The sequence below is a fragment of the Triticum urartu genome, unplaced genomic scaffold (genome assembly GCF_056163025.1).
Source record: "Triticum urartu cultivar PI428250 unplaced genomic scaffold, HENAU_Tu73 scaffold871, whole genome shotgun sequence".
Taxonomy (NCBI): domain Eukaryota; kingdom Viridiplantae; phylum Streptophyta; class Magnoliopsida; order Poales; family Poaceae; genus Triticum; species Triticum urartu.
The window spans coordinates 25,179-34,629 of NW_028261062.1; the positions used below are offsets into that span (position 1 = coordinate 25,179).

The 9,451-nt window shown below is 36.9% G+C and overlaps 6 non-coding genes across 6 annotated transcripts; 3 read left to right on the top strand and 3 right to left on the bottom strand.

The window, feature by feature from the left end:
• Nucleotides 1–139: 139 nt before the first annotated feature.
• TRNAY-GUA (transfer RNA tyrosine (anticodon GUA)) lies at nucleotides 140–221 on the bottom strand. Its single transcript has one exon. It is a non-coding gene; the product is annotated as a tRNA-Tyr (tRNA).
• A 507-nt stretch (nucleotides 222–728) lies between these two features.
• TRNAT-GGU (transfer RNA threonine (anticodon GGU)) lies at nucleotides 729–800 on the bottom strand. Its single transcript has one exon. It is a non-coding gene; the product is annotated as a tRNA-Thr (tRNA).
• Nucleotides 801–2,758: 1,958 nt separating this feature from the next.
• Nucleotides 2,759–2,832, top strand: TRNAM-CAU (transfer RNA methionine (anticodon CAU)). The gene has a single exon. It is a non-coding gene; the product is annotated as a tRNA-Met (tRNA).
• A 452-nt stretch (nucleotides 2,833–3,284) lies between these two features.
• Nucleotides 3,285–3,355, bottom strand: TRNAG-GCC (transfer RNA glycine (anticodon GCC)). Its single transcript has one exon. It is a non-coding gene; the product is annotated as a tRNA-Gly (tRNA).
• Nucleotides 3,356–4,179: 824 nt separating this feature from the next.
• Nucleotides 4,180–4,267, top strand: TRNAS-UGA (transfer RNA serine (anticodon UGA)). Its single transcript has one exon. It is a non-coding gene; the product is annotated as a tRNA-Ser (tRNA).
• Nucleotides 4,268–7,894: 3,627 nt separating this feature from the next.
• TRNAS-GCU (transfer RNA serine (anticodon GCU)) lies at nucleotides 7,895–7,982 on the top strand. Its single transcript has one exon. It is a non-coding gene; the product is annotated as a tRNA-Ser (tRNA).
• The last annotated feature ends 1,469 nt before the right edge of the window (nucleotides 7,983–9,451 follow it).

Consider the following 9,451-nt stretch of genomic DNA (forward strand, 5'->3'; position numbering starts at 1 on the left):
AGGAATGAGAGAGATATGGATTAGAAAAAAAAATTTCCCTTTTTTCTTTATCTTTTATTTCTATAGATCAGACATTTTATTTTATGGAAGAAAAACAAAAGGATTTAGTTCATACTCACGAAGCCCTAGATTTTTGGTTTGGGCCGAGCTGGATTTGAACCAGCGTAGACATTGTCAACGAATTTACAGTCCGTCCCCATTAACCACTCGGGCATCGACCCAGGAAGAATTTATTCTAGGGTTTTTGCTAATCTATGATTAACCTCCTTTCATAATACTCCCTACCCCCAGGGGAAGTCGAATCCCCGCTGCCTCCTTGAAAGAGAGATGTCCTGAACCACTAGACGATAGGGGCATCACTAGACGATAGGGCCATATACAACCGCTCGTGATTATACTATAATCATAGTATGAGCAGTTTTTTGGAATTGTCAATATACTCGAAAAGTATAAATAGATCCAAAGCAAAGAGTTTTTCCAACTTTTCTGTTATGTTTTCATCTAGGATTTTTTTTAGTTGATCGTTATAGATTAATTCTCCGTGCTTCATTTAGTGTTCATACCAAAAATGCATCCATCCCGCACTAAGTCATAAAATTCTCTAAAAATATAGAGAAAGTTTCAAAAACAAAGAAAAAAAGTGAATCAATTTAGTAGAAAAGTACTCTATCAGATTCGAACCAACGACTTACGTCTTAGCACGAGATTACTCTACCACTAATTTAAAAAGCCCTTTATCGGATTTGAACCGATGACTTATGCCTTACCATGGCATTACTCTACCACTGAGTTAAAAGGGCTTTTTATTTAATTCAAAAATTAGCCACTTGGATTTCCCATTATGGGTCTACTGCATAATGTACATATTATATATATAATATATAGAGATAGAGAGAGAGACATTATGTAGAGATTGTATATGTATATATCGATATCTTGAGAGCTCAAAATAAAATTAATAAAAAAAAACATACCCTACATAACATATCCAACTCTTCTTGGTTCAGGGTTTTCCGTTTCCGAAGACTAGTAAAATAGGCGGATTCTGGAACCCCAAGGATTCAACGGTATATGGATATGGAAAATATAAGATTTCCGATCCTAGCGGGAAAAGGCGGGGAACAGATACCCAATAGGATATAGGATCCTTGGGAGGAACTTTTGGTAATGGCCTTGATCCTCTATGCTATTTTTTATGTGTTCTTAGTTCTATTGAACTTTTTGCATTCTTTTAAACAAGAATCTAATAAACTAGAATTGAGTCAGTGGAAAAAAGGAGAGAGAGGAAAGTGTTAAATGGAGAGAGTCGACTAATCAGAGACTTTTAGGATCTTCTTTACATCAGGTAAATCTGTCGGCCCTGTCCGTTTTTTTCTTTAAGTTACGACTCTTTGCTGCTTACTTCTATCAAGCCATAGGGAAAGTCTATGATGAATTTGGAAAACTCATCTCACTCTTACTCTATGGCTCGGACTTAATGGGGGAAGAAAACATCTTCCATAATTTCTTTTTTGTTCAATTCTGGACAAAAAAGAAAAGGAAAAAAGGAATTTATAGGGACAGTGTTACCCCCTATATCCCCTAGTTTATATTGTAGGAATAATAAAACAATTTAGCAGTCTGACACACTTACGTCCTTGCAAAGTAAATAATTATTATTGTAGTCGTAACCGTAGAATAGGATCCTAATCAAAATAAATACATTTGGTTCAGGCGCTATTAGCATGGTAAGAAAAGATTTTTTTTACAGACCAGAGGGGCTATCTAAATCCTAAAGTAAAGGCGAGCGATCGAAGTAGAAGTACCAACGGCTCAGTGTCATGAACCTTCTCCATCTGATTCAATAAGGGGGAATTAGCCTTCTTGTCAAATGGCTATCCTTGACAAAGGGTACCATTTATACCATAATCTACAATGTAGCGGGTATAGTTTAGTGGTAAAAGTGTGATTCGTTCTATTAATAACTGAATTTGAAATGATATACTTAAGGCATCCTTAAGTTTTTTATTTTTATATTCCGATGAAAACTTTAGTTCTTATAAAGGATTAAATCCTTTTCCTCTCAATAGCATATTGAGGAAGAATATACATTCTGGCGATTTGTATCCAAAGACTAATTTAAATTGCATCCAAAATAAAAATAGGATTATGAGTACAGAGTCGCGAAGCATAATTTTGCATTGGATTAAGTATTCCAATTTTGAAAATATGAGTAAAGGATCTATGGATGAAGATACAAAAAAGTTGATTTCCAATCGTAACTAAATCTTCTTAAAATAAGGAATAAGGAAGCCAAATAGCTAAAAAACGATAGTTTTGGTTTACTAGAACCATCCGCATATTGTTTCAGCTCGGTGGAAACCCAATTCTTTTCCTCAGGATCTCTTGAATGAAATTAGGGAACGAAGTAAGTAGATTAGATGAATTTAGATAGAATTTCTATCTCCTACTCTATAAGGATCATCTAGAAAGCGGAGAGCTTTGGTTCCATTCAAATAGAAAAGCTGACATAGATGTTAAGTGGTGAGAATATCCATAAAGGAGCCGAATGAAATCAAAATTTCATGTTCGGTTTTGAATTAGAGACGTTAAAAATAATCAACCAACGTCGACTATAACCCCTAGCCTTCCAAGCTAACGATGCGGGTTCGATTCCCGCTACCCGCTCCATTCTGTATAAAAGGAGTATTCTATTTGTCTAGACATGTTAGAGGCTTGTATTCAAGCCTTTTTTGTCCACCAGTTTCTGGTACTCCAGAGCGGAGTAGAGCAGTTTGGTAGCTCACGAGGCTCATAACCTTGAGGTCACGGGTTCGATTCCCGTCTCCGCACTTAGCAGTCTGTATAAAAGGACTATTCTATTTCTCTAGATATGTATGGTAGAGGGGCGTATCCAACCCTTTTTTATTCATTAGTTCCCGGCCCTAGAGGGCAAAATTGAGCAGTTTGCGAAGTCACTTGCCTTCAAAAAAAGAAGGCGCAAGGCCTCTCCCTACCCTGCAGAAAATAAAAATGAAACGAAAGGGACAGTCTACCTCTCCCTTCCCTTTAAAAAAAGTTTGCCCGTTGTTTGTCTCAGTTAATACCCAATTTTTGGAGCTCTGTTGGCGAGTTCTATTTCTGCCTCTGGAGCGCCCTCTTTTTTTGAGTGGGATGCAAAGGAAGGGTAAGATAGTAAGGGATACGGCACTAGACTAACACCTAATTAATACTTAATTTAATATAAGTAGTTAAACAGTTAACTAGACTAAACTTTTTATCATAGTACTTTGATAAATTAAGCGGGCGAGCGGCGGGAATCGAACCCGTATCTTCTCCTTGGCAAGGAGATATTTTACCATTGAACTACGCTCGCTACGGTATATATTTTATAGCGTATATCCGCCTGGGTCGACCTTCTATGTCTGGGTCGACCGTTTCATTTCATTTTCTATTATATTAGAGTTTTCCTTTTTTTATTATCTGTCAATGAATATTCTAATGGGAATGGAATTTCATAATACTGAAAGAGAAGAGCTAGCAATTCGGAACGCAAATTGCGTTTTAATACGTCTCACTATTCTAATTTTTTAGAAGAAATGGCCTTTATTATTTCTTTTTTATGGGGTTAATAAATATTAACCAAATTTCATTTAAGAAATGAGAGAATTCAGAATAGCTACGAGAAAGACTAGTCCAATCCATAATGATGTACCGGAAAATACAACATTTTTATTATTTGACCAACCATCAGGAGAAGCAAATACAAGGGGTACACTAATTACTAAGACTGAGGAAGTCGCAATTAATGCAAAAACAGCTAATTGGAAAGCAATAGTCATATTTCTAATCCTCCAAGCTACCATCAAATAAAGTTGACTACATATTTGATCCCTCACTTAAACCAAAATTGTAAAAAAATACAAGAAGTAGGAGGGGTTTAATCATGAATCCATTGATTCTTCTCTTTAATTCAAATTTATTACTTAAACCGCTTTTTTATTTGGATATGGGGGTGAGAAGAGATTATTTACTCTTTATTTCACAAGCGGGTATAGCGGATCCTGTATCCGTGTATACAGTATACAGAGATATATCGAAAAGGAACTTGTATCTGATATCTTTCTAGAGGCTAATAAATCTTTTTATTTTTTATATGGCTATGTTCTATTTGTAGGAGTAAAATAAGGATTAGGCTGTGGAGAGATGGCTGAGTGGTTGATAGCTCCGGTCTTGAAAACCGGTATAGTTCTAGGAACTATCGAGGGTTCGAATCCCTCTCTCTCCTTTTGCTTATTGAATACGTTTGTTTCTTTCATTTTTATTTATTTTTTTTTTCTGTCCCTTATCTTTCTTTCATAAAAAGGAATGAATGGCTCGGCTAGATGGAATAACCGAGCCAGAACAGAAAAAAAGTAGAACAGGTATAAATAAGAAAATCTTAGTTAAGAGGGTTCATGTAAAGAACAGGTTCCAAATCACGATCGATTCCCTTTTCAAAACCTGCTGCAGCAGCTCGGGCTCTTCCTGCATGCCATAAATGGCCCACAAAAAAGAAGAATCCTAGAACAAAATGAGAAGTTGATAACCAACTTCTAGGAGAGACATAATTAACTGCATTGATCTCGGTAGCTACGCCACCCACGGAATTTAAAGAGCCTAAAGGAGCGTGGGTCATATATTCTGCTGAGCGTCGTTCTTGCCAAGGTTGTATGTCTTTTTTCAACCTACTCAAGTCCAAACCGTTGGGGCCCCTTAGAGGTTCTAACCATGGAGCACGAAGGTCCCAAAAACGCATAGTTTCCCCTCCAAAGATAACCTCCCCAGTTGGGGAACGCATTAGATATTTACCTAAACCTGTGGGTCCTTGAGCGGATCCCACATTAGCTCCAAGACGCTGGTCTCTAACTAGAAAAGTAAATGCTTGAGCTTGAGAAGCTTCTGGCCCGGTGGGTCCATAAAACTCACTCGGATAAGCTGTATTATTGAACCATACAAAACAACAAGCGATAAAACCAAAGACAGATAAAGCAGCTAAACTATAAGACAAGTAAGCTTCTCCAGACCATACAAATGCACGGCGAGCCCATGCGAAGGGTTTGGTTAAAATATGCCAAATTCCGCCAAATACACAAATAAAACCCAACCATACATGCCCACCAATTATATCTTCTAAATCATCTACACTAACAATCCACCCTTCTCCACCAAAAGGAGATTTTAGTAAATAACCAAATATAACACTGGGACTAAGGGTCAAATTGGTAATTTTTCTTACATCTCCCCCCCCAGGGGCCCAGGTATCATATACACCGCCAAAATAAAGAGCCTTGAGTACTAGAAGAAAAGCACCTAGACCTAACAAAATTAAGTGAATACCCAAAATTGTAGTCATTTTATTTCTATCTTTCCAGACATAACCAAAGAATGGAAAAGATTCCTCAAGAGTCTCGGGTCCCAGAAGCGCGTGATAAATGCCACCGAAGCCTAAGACTGCGGAGGAAATTAGGTGAAGTACGCCAGATACAAAGTACGGAAAAGTATCTAGAACTTCCCCCCCTGGCCCTACTCCCCAACCTAGAGTAGCTAAGTGTGGAAGTAAAATCAACCCTTGTTCATACATGGGCTTTTCTGGTACGAAATGGGCCACTTCAAATAGGTTCATTGCTCCGGCCCAGAATACGATTAATCCGGCATGAGCTACATGAGCTCCAAGCAGTTTACCGGACAAATTGATAAGTCTGGCATTCCCAGCCCACCAAGCAAAGCCGGTGGTTTCTTGGTCACGACCAGCTAAAACGAAAGTTCCATTAAAGAGCGTTTCCACGTGGTAGAACCTCCTCAGGGAATATAAGATTTTCATGAGGCTGATCCTGAGCTGCCATCCACGCACGAATACCCTCGTTTAAAAGAATATTTTTGGTGTAGAAAGTCTCAAATTCAGGATCTTCCGCTGCACGGATTTCCTGGGAAACAAAGTCATAGGCACGTAAGTTCAGAGCCAAGCCAACTACGCCAATAGCACTCATCCATAAACCGGTGACGGGTACAAATAGCATAAAGAAATGTAACCAACGTTTATTGGAAAAAGCAACACCAAAGATTTGGGACCAAAAGCGGTTAGCAGTGACCATTGAATAAGTTTCTTCAGCTTGAGTTGGGTTAAAAGCACGGAAGGTATTTGCACCATCACCGTCCTCAAATAGAGTGTTTTCTACGGTCGCTCCATGAATAGCGCATAGCAGAGCCGCACCTAATACTCCGGCAACTCCCATCATATGAAATGGGTTCAACGTCCAATTATGAAATCCTTGGAAGAAAAGGATGAATCGAAATATCGCTGCTACGCCAAAACTCGGCGCAAAGAACCAACCAGATTGCCCCAGTGGATAAATAAGGAATACAGAAACAAAAACAGCAATTGGACCAGAGAATGAGATTGCATTATAAGGCCGCAATTGAACAGACCGAGCAAGTTCAAATTGGCGTAACATGAAACCTATTAGTGCAAAAGCCCCGTGGAGAGCTACAAAAGTCCATAGACCGCCTAATTGACACCAACGAGTAAAATCTCCTTGTGCTTCGGGCCCCCATAGTAGCAACAAAGAGTGTGCTAAACTATTGGCAGGGGTAGAAACTGCTGCGGTTAAGAAATTACAACCTTCCAAATAGGAACTAGCCAATCCATGGGTATACCAAGAAGTTACAAAAGTTGTCCCTGTAAACCAACCCCCTAAAGCGAAATAAGCACAAGGAAAGAGCAATAGGCCAGACCATCCTACAAAAACGAAACGGTCCCTTCGTAACCAGTCATCCATAGTATCAAATAGATCATTTTCTTCTTTAGGAATTCTACCAAGGGCTATAGTCATAGTGATCCTCCTATTCAATTACTTCAACCATTTCCGAGCACCTCATATCACTTTCCAAGGCATATGATAGTTTTATTATCTGTGGACGATTTCTTTCTCGTTCAATGCCCTTTTTCAATGGTCTCGAAGAGAGAAATTTCCCATTTTTATCTATGGAGTCACAGTCACAACCGAGGTCGTGGTAAATCCATGAATTTGATTCGATTTGTTTTTCTTATACTATTTATTTGTTTTTCTTATACTATAGAAATAGAAATAAATTGTTTTTCTTATACTATAGAAAGAAATAAACCTTTGAATTCAGCATTATTCCAAGACTCCTATTTCAAAGTCTATCTTTTAAGGGAAAAATGCAAATAAAAGTAACCCTTCTTTTCCCATTCCCTCTCTATTGCATGGGTGGAAGAACTAAAATAATAGAGGATTCTGAAAAAAAAAAATGGACCTTCGAAATCCAATTTTATGTGTAGCGCAAAGGAGTTGCGATTTCTTCTTATTCCTATAGAACATCTAGTAACAAGAATATGAAATCGTAAATAGCGAAAAATTCTTGTCTTGCGCGGTCTAAGTCTAAGGAAATAAAAAAAATTCGCTTATACAATTTCATCTACATCGAATTTATATATCAGAATAGCGGATAGAGGCATCATTAAAGGAGTCAGGTCTACTTACTTTATGCTTCTTTCCAATTTTATGGTGGATTTGATAAGAACCCTTTTTGCTTTCTTGATAAATAATCGACAAAAAAAGCGTTTTTTTTATATAACCTGCTTGTTTTATTATAATTATAACAAGTCCTATATGGAAATGCCCGCTAAAGAGAAAATCTATTTGATTGTCTCTCGGCCAATATCGATTTTTAGAAAGAAAAAACAAGAATTTTCTTCTTTTTTTATTAACATTAAGAAAAAAGAATATAATTAAAATGGAATTGGCAATATAATTTTTATAGACTTTTGAAAGAAAAAAAAGGGGTTTTTTGCAACCGTTATTTCTTATTTCTTGCCTATATCATATCACGGAAACCTTTCGCTTTGGAACGTGGAGAGATGGCTGAGTGGACTAAAGCGGCGGATTGCTAATCCGTTGTACAATTTTTTTGTACCGAGGGTTCGAATCCCTCTCTTTCCGCTCCCTTGGATCATTTGGGACTTTCGAATTGGAAAGAATTCTGACCCCCGGATTTTCTCATAGATAAATGTACGAAACAAATCCAATAAGAAAAAAAAAAACTGAATTTTTACTCCTCGCGTCCAGGATTCCGTCCTGGGTCATTAGATAAGAATCCAAAGATAAAGAGTGAAACAAAGAATATCACTACTGTATAAACAAAAAGTTTGAGAGTAAGCATTACATAATCTCCAAGATTTTTTTTTAAGGAATAGATTACCAGTTTTTCCTTACCACACGGATCCACTAGGATGGTTTTTTTTTATACCTAAAAATGCAAAAAAGAATTCTTGAAAAAAATTGCAAGAATTCTTTTATAATAAGCACTCTTATCAATAGCAAAAATAGGGTTAGGTGGTTAGGTATTGTGTAGGTACCTTTAGGTACCTGCTCAACCTAGGTGCAGGGGAGTAGAAAGGCTGATCCAAATTTATTGCTGTAGCTACCCATTCAATGTAGAAGAATTTAAATTTTAGAATCGAAGGTTCATAATATAAAAATATAAAACTTCTCGGCTTTTACCCATTTTAAAATTTTTTTGGAATGAACACATCATTCAATTTGGCATACAGAGTACTAAAGATTTCATCGAAAACTTACAGCAGCTTGCCAAACAAAGGCTAATAGAAAAAAGAATAGAGGTATAACAGGCATAATATCCACGATTGGATTGAAAATAGCATAAGCTTCGGGTAATTTGGCAAAGAAAAAACTAGTAGGATAAAGAACAGAATTAAAACAGATACAGGTTAAACTAAGTATATTAGGCATAACAAGCATTTCATTCTTGTAGAGTAAATAATTGGATTTTTCTTGAGTTATTTTTTTAAGGGAAAGAAGGAAAAGGCAGATTCAAAATCTTTTTTCTTCGGACTTTCCCAAACACAAAATACCTCCTTGTATTCGCACTCTCAAATGAGAGTGGAATAAATTCGACTTTCATATAATATCTTAATAGAATTCCATGTAATGATCAATGCATTTTTTTGATTCTATATTATCCGCATGTGTAGAATACTAGCAAGAGAATATCCCTCCTTTTTTATGTAATTGAAATGGTATTGACGAATAACAAATAAACATACTAGTGTTTATTAGTGTCGCATAAAACCCGAAATGGGGCGTGGCCAAGTGGTAAGGCAGCGGGTTTTGGTCCCGTTACTCGGAGGTTCGAATCCTTCCGTCCCAGATTGTTTCTGATGAAACAAACGGTGAAATCATATAGTATTCCGTACGAGACAAAAGTTTATTAAAGAGAATAATGATATCTTATTCTTTCTCAGAAAACATAATAAAGTCTTAAGTCCAGTCAAATTGACTATCTTTATTTTCATGAAAAAATGGGATCTATCAAGCACATTCAGGATATGCCTCTACTATAAAATCACTTAGTCATATTTTTTTCTTCCTTTTGGTATTCGAGTTGAAGA